The sequence below is a fragment of the Halichoerus grypus genome, chromosome 4 (genome assembly GCF_964656455.1).
Source record: "Halichoerus grypus chromosome 4, mHalGry1.hap1.1, whole genome shotgun sequence".
NCBI classification, from domain to species: Eukaryota; Metazoa; Chordata; class Mammalia; order Carnivora; family Phocidae; genus Halichoerus; species Halichoerus grypus.
This window is the reverse complement of record NC_135715.1, coordinates 70,315,362-70,322,243: the sequence shown is the minus strand read 5'-3', so window position 1 is coordinate 70,322,243 and position 6,882 is coordinate 70,315,362.

Sequence of the window (6,882 nt, the reverse complement as noted above, 5' to 3'; positions counted from 1 at the left end):
GAGGAGCTGCTTCTTGTGGATGAGCAAAGAAAGTGGATTCTTGAGATGGAATCTGCTCCTGGTGAAGATGCTGTAAAGATTGTTGCAATGACCACAAAGGATTTAGAATATGACATCAACTTAGCTGATAAAGCAGCAGCAGGGTTTGAGAGGATTGACCCCAGTTTTGAAAGAAGTTCTACTATGGGTGGAATGCTATCAAACAGCATCACACACTTTGGAGAAATAATTCATGAAAGGAAGAGTCAATCAATGAGGTAAACTTCAGTCTTGCTTTATTTTAAGAAATTGCCATAGCCACTCCAACGTTCATCAACCGCCACCCTGATCAGTCAGCAGCCATCAACAGAGGCAACACTCTCCACCAGCAAAAAGATTACGATTCATTGCAAGGTCAGATGATGGTTAGCATTTTTTTAGCAATAAGGTATTTTTTAATTAAGGTATATACATTTTTTAAAGACAATGCTATTTAATAGACTACAGTATAGTGTAAACATAACTTTTATTTGCACTAGGGAACCAAAAAATTCATTTGAGTCACTTTATTGAGATATTGGCTTTATTGTGGTGATCTGGAATCAAACCCACAATATCACCCAAAGATGAAGAGAGATTTATATCCTCTTTTAGGGAAAAGAGTTAGTGTATTTTCTATTTTATGAGAGCAAGTTTCATTATGTTATATGAAAGCATGATTTTACCATTGTCTTTCTTGGACGTTAACTTCAGTTTGGTTAAAGGGGTGTACATGGATGTCAAGGTGACGAGGGGTAGACAGGTTTGTAATGTGGTAGATAGGTTTGTACTGTGTCAGTTTACCTAAGCCGGAGCCATGTTCTCCTCAAGTCATTTCCCTGCATAGTTCGGGTTAGTGTGGACTCCAGGAGACGTTTTACATGGGGTCAGAAGGTGGGAGTGAAGCGGTAGCCATCTTTTATGCTTCAGCAGATGAGGCAGGCCACCTGGCTCTCTGGCACACACATTCTTGTTTATCTGCTGGCTCAACTGGTTGACTTAGGGCAGTTGGCTGCGGCCCTCAGTTCTTCAGCTTCTGCAGGGAACTCCTTCAGCTTCTCTGGACTGTGACGAGGGGACCAGATTCTCCTGCAGAAAGCCCTGGTCATTGAGGTTTGGGCTTAAAGTCCATGTGTGACAGACATGGGTTCCAGCTTGTCTTCATGGTTTCCTCACAGATTTTAGTGTCGGTTCAGTTCTTGATTTCCTTGCTTCATGTCCCTCTTTACCCGACCCTCTTTGCCTGATGGCTTGCCCTTTTGGATTTTAGGCTTCAGCACCAGCAACGGAGAACAGCGGCCGTACTGTCAAGGGCTGACCTGTCCTCCAAAAGACCTGTCCAAGTCCTAACCTCCCGTACCTCAGAATATGACCTGGAAATAGGGTCATTGCAAATATAATTAATTAAGAAAGATCCTACCGGAGTAGGGTGGGCTCCTGATTCAATATGACTGTTGTCCTTCCGAGAAGATGACCATGTGAAGACAGAGACATAAAGCATGAGCACCATGGGGTGTGCTGCTACAGCTGCGGGCTAAGGGATGCCAAGGACTTAGGTGACCACCAGAAGCTGGGACGAGCAAGGAGGGATCTTCCCCTAATGGGTTTCAGAAGCAGCATGGCCCTGCCGACACCTTGATTTTGGACTTCTACTCTCCAGAACTGTGTCACAATAAACTGCTATTGTTTTAAGTTTCTTTACAGCAACCCAGAAAACAAATACATTCACATAGACGATTTCGCCACCTCCCACAATTGTGTAAGCTCAGATCCCTATAACACATTCATATATGTATATGGATTGTATATATAATCTCCTAGCTGTTCTGCTTCTCTGGTAAAACCCTGACTGCTACGAGACATGTGTTTTCTTTTCTTTTGGAACAATACCCAAGAGTGGTATTGCTAGGTCCTAGGGCAAATGTGCATTTAGTTTTTTAAGAAACTACCCAACTTTTTCCAAAGTGTTTTTATTTAAATTTTACCACTTTTACATTTACCACTTTATGCTCTGACCAGCAACGGATTAGAGTCCCATTTGCTCCATGTCCTTGCTAACCACCCTTGGAGCTTTATGATGGGGTCTTTTACTTTGCATGTCCCCGATGACTAATGATGCTGAGCATCTTTTCATGCACTTATTGGCCATTTGTAGACCTTTTTCTGTGAAATGTCTGTTCAAGTCATTTACTCATTTTTAAAATGGGGATTGTTCATCTTCTTATCATTGACTGGGAATAAGTTCTTTATATATTCTGGATGTAAGTCCTTCATCAAGTGGATATATTACAAATATCTTCTCCCTGTCTGTGGCTTGCCCTTTTATTTTCTTAATGGTGTCTTTTGGAGCACAGATGTTTTAAATTTTAATTAAGTCTAATTTACTGATTTTTTTCTTTACACAGCTCATACTTCTTGTGTCTTAAAACAAAAACACAACTTTTACAGCCTAGGGAATGTAGTCAATGACATTGTAATAGCATTGTCTGGTGACAGATGGCAGCTACACTTGTGGTGAGCCCAGCGTAACATATAGGGACGTTGAATCACCACGTTGTACACCTGAAGCTAATGTAATGTTGTGTGTCAACTATACTCAAATAAAAAAATGTAAAAAACCCACTTTGCCCTCCATATGGTCACAAAGACTTTCTTTTATTTTTTTCTTCTAGAAGCTTTATAGTTTTCTTTTTTATGTTTAGGTTGAAGACCCATTTCTAGTTATATTTGTGTGATTTGAGGGGAGGGTCAATGTTCATTTCTTCCCCATATGAATACCCAGTTTTTCTAGCATCCTTCATTTGAAACACTTTCCTTTCCTCATTGAATTACCCTGTCAAAAATTAACTGAGCATATAGGAACCTCACAATGTTTAATGCTATTAGAACGGAAAGCTCCCACGTCTGGTCATGCCCACTACTGACCTCATTCCCTTAGAGAGGCTGTAAGACAGATTAAGCTGAGAGTCGGGGAAAGGAATCCACACGTAAGCTTTGTTTTTGTACACGATACACGGCATGATGTTTGCTGCACTTCCAGGATACTTGCTTAATTTCTCCACAAACTCCTAACAATGCCCTGTGTTTTGTGTGTTTGTGATATGGGAGGGAAGATGCTTTCTGGATGCCACCTTGGGTTCGTGCAGTCAGTGTGAGGGTCTGTGGACTTCTGCTTCCCTTTGTGTCCTTGCACTGATATCAGCAGCTTAGAGCTCAAGAGTTTAGGGGATGGAGGTCATATCTGTAAATGTCATTTTGTTTTGTGAAGCACCGAGCTCCGTGCCCAGAGCATGTGTGGAATTTAATCAGTAGCGTTGAGGTTACAGCAAATTCACCATCCCTCAGTTTCCTCGTCTATGTCATGGCATGAAGGCTCATCTCTAGTTCATTCAGTTCAGTTCAGGACCAAATGGGCGATTAGTGTAAAGAAAGACCATTGGACCATGGCTGGAGAAGGAGACTTGACCTTTTCACCAGGCTGATTTGGTTCTCTTGGAGACTATGGATGTGTGATATCTAGAACAGACCATGGCCTGGTCTTTGTTCATATTGCTCATCTTTCAGATCGACGTTGGTCTGAATAGTTTTTAGGTCAACGGAAATTAAAGGAACTGCTTTGCACCCATGGACAGTTTGTGCCTGTGGACCCGAGCTCTATCTCTATGTCCCAGCTAGTGCTGACGCCCCAGCCTGGAGAATTCTGCGCTTTCTCCCTCACTCCCACCGTTTATGTACAGCCCGGGGAAAGCCTCGTGCTAACGGACACGGAGGGCGAGGCTGCGTAGAAAGCGAAGGGAAGAGATGTCACAAAATGGCAACATGCACCCGAGGTGAGATGAAGGATATGTGCATGTTGCCGCTTGACAGCCAGACGGAGTGGCCCAATGTTGCCATGGTGACGGAGCCTGCTGCCGCTGAGTGTATGAGCAGCTCCCATGTTTTTTATAGCAGCCGGTCAGTGCCACTGCCTTCTCTGGATTGCTGCCCCCCACCCCCCCGAGTGGCCGCTTGGCCCCAGCTGTCCTGATCTCTGTTGACAAATGGTTGTCCTTCACAGTCAAACTACTAGCAGTCATCTAATTAATGAATGTGCTAATTATCCTTCCCGACTCCCAGCACATTTGTCTAACTAACCTGTCACACGCTGTAAGTGCAGCATAGGTAGGATCGGCGAGGTGCGAGAGCAGGGGTCTGGGAGCCGAGGGGTGGGCTCACAGCTCGGAGCCGGGGGATAGTTCTTGTTAAACCACCTTTGCTAACAGTGAGGGGTCTGGAGAATCTGTTATTTCCTGTGACATGTATCTGTTTTCCTTTCCTTTTTTTTTTTTAAATCTCTCTTTAGGGGCCAGGGGCCATTGCTCATCGAACTAGCGCCAATGCGGAAGGACCAGGGAGTCCTGAGCTCTGAAAACGATTCCAGAAGCTCTAGGACCAGCATTCAGAGAGGTTAAGGACCCAGACTTTGAAGCTAGGAGAAGCCTGGCTTTGAATCCTGGTTCTGCTCCTTACTACATGTGTGTCCTTGGACATGTGGTTTAACCCCTCTGCACCCCAGTTTTATCCTTTGGGCCATGGGAGGAGTAACCTGTCCCCGGAGGGCTGTGTTGAGGAGCAAAGATGCAAGCTGCTCAGGGCTGCGGGTCCTGTGCCTGGTCCGGCCTGGCCTGGGCCCTGTCGGACTGTCTGCAGGGCAGGAGACCATCTTGTTAGGAAGGGGGACAGAGAGCAGGGCCGCCGCGCTCCCCTCCCCCGCTCCCCTGGCGCCCCTCGTCTTTTTGTTCTGTCTCAGCAGCTCTCTATTGAGATGAATGGCATTTCCAGAGGCTTCACCTCTGATAAGTGTTCCTCTGTGGCGGCAGCCAGAATCTTAATGTGTGCGCTGTAATTTAATGGCCATCGCGGCTGACTATTAAAACGCTCTTCCCGGGTGAAGTGGATTCACTCCATCAGCACGTGCTCTCCAGCCTGGCGGGGTGACTCCAGGGAGCTCGGATGTGGAGGGCGCCCACGGAGGGGGGCGCAGTGACTGAACCTCTTACCAGGGCCCTCCCGCCTCCTAAAGTGGAAATGGCTGGGCATTACCCACCCCCACCTCCACCCCAGGCCCACCACACCCCACCCCCACCCTAACCCCATTTTGTGGGGTCCCTGGAGGCTTGGGAAGCAAGAAGAGAGGCTGCCCCTTCCTGAGTTCCTGTGTTCCAGGAACCCAGGCTGGAATGATTCCCCACGCATTGTTGGATTTTGTCATGCTGTTTTTTTATGTGCCTACCAATGGTGGCACCCACTTACCTGCCATAAACACAAACACCCAAGCAAGAAGGAGGTCAGGCTGAGCCTTAGAGCCATCAGGCCGTGTGATAGAGAAACGGCTTTAATAACTGGGTGTTTCAATCTGGGATTTTAAGTGGTGGACCGTCACAGTGTGATGGTAGATATACCGGCATCCCTTCACCCCACACCCCCCAACGCCCAATCTTTCTTTAGGGAACGATCTCCTTCAACCATATGACAATTATGGAAACTACCAGGTTCTTTCATTTTCCTGCCATCTGGTTGTCCTAAGAATGATATGTGACTAGCTAGGGCCCATGAGATCGTTCTAAGAATTTAGATGAGAGAAGTCGGTCCTTTACACTGTGGAGAAAAGTGGTCTGCAGAGAGAACAAAGCTGACAAACTGAGAGAAAGTTGAGAGAGAAAGAGAAAGAGAGTGAGAGACAGAGAACTCTATTTGAGAGAGAGAACGCCGGGCCTCCAAGGCCCAACCACAGACATCTCTGCTCTTTTCCACTTTCGGTTGTTCAGTTCCTTGGATTTTTTGACCCAATCAATTTCCCTTTTTGCCCAAGCTAGTTTGAGCTAAGTGTCTATTGTTTGCAACTGGAGTACTTTTCGAAGGGACTGGCCTTCACTTCTGATGCATTGTCCTTAGTTATGATAAGTTTTAGAAAGGCTACCTCTTCACCAGGGTCAGACTCCTTATCTCCTGGGCCCTAAGCAGCCTCTGAAACTTACCAGACCTCCCATAGAAATAGGGCCTCATTAAGGTGAATATGCAAATCTTGCTGGTGCTGAGCACCTAACCGATCTTGTGACATCACGCTTGGCAGAGTGCCCCAGGCACTGAGAGAGTTCTCCGGACGGTCAAGACCTTGTCTGGCCTGCCCTTGCCATAGGCCTCCACATGTCCAAGCTCTGGACATTGCCTCCATGGACCTCTGTCTCTCTCCGTTGAACGGAGGACATTCAAGGTGGCCTCTCCCACACGAAGATGCAGTTCCCTGCAGCCACCAAGTCTAGCGGCTCATGTTCTCTTTCAAAGTGAGGTTTTGATAAAAGCTCCTCTTGATCACTGCCAAGTTGTTGAGTCTGGGCTGAAGATTGCAGGAATCCTGCATTTTCTGTGTGGCTTCTGAGAGACTGCCATTTACAAGGAGAACGCTGTCCTGTAAAATGACAGGTGAGCACCTACCTCACCCAGCAGGCTCACTCTTACCCCTTCTCTCTACTCTTATTATTACGTTGAGAAGGTTCCAGGAAGGTGTCTCAGCAATGACCTCTGAGGAGGGAGCAGTGTTTAATAATGCTGCCCGTTTGGAAGTTTTCCTTATCGGTCACCCGTATCCTCATTTCTGCTCCTTATCTAAATTCTTTGGTTTAGTTTTACTTCTCTTGTTGCCCTTTTTCTCCCCTGTAGAAATGGAGATGTCAGCTTGTCCCCCCTCCTCATTCATTCATTCATTCATTCAATCCCCCATCCAGCCCTCATTATGTGGCTGCCACTCAGGACCCTGCCGTGTGTGAAGTATTCCATTTTTCCCCCCCCTGGGAATTCAAGAAAAGAAAGGCAGCACTCAAAACC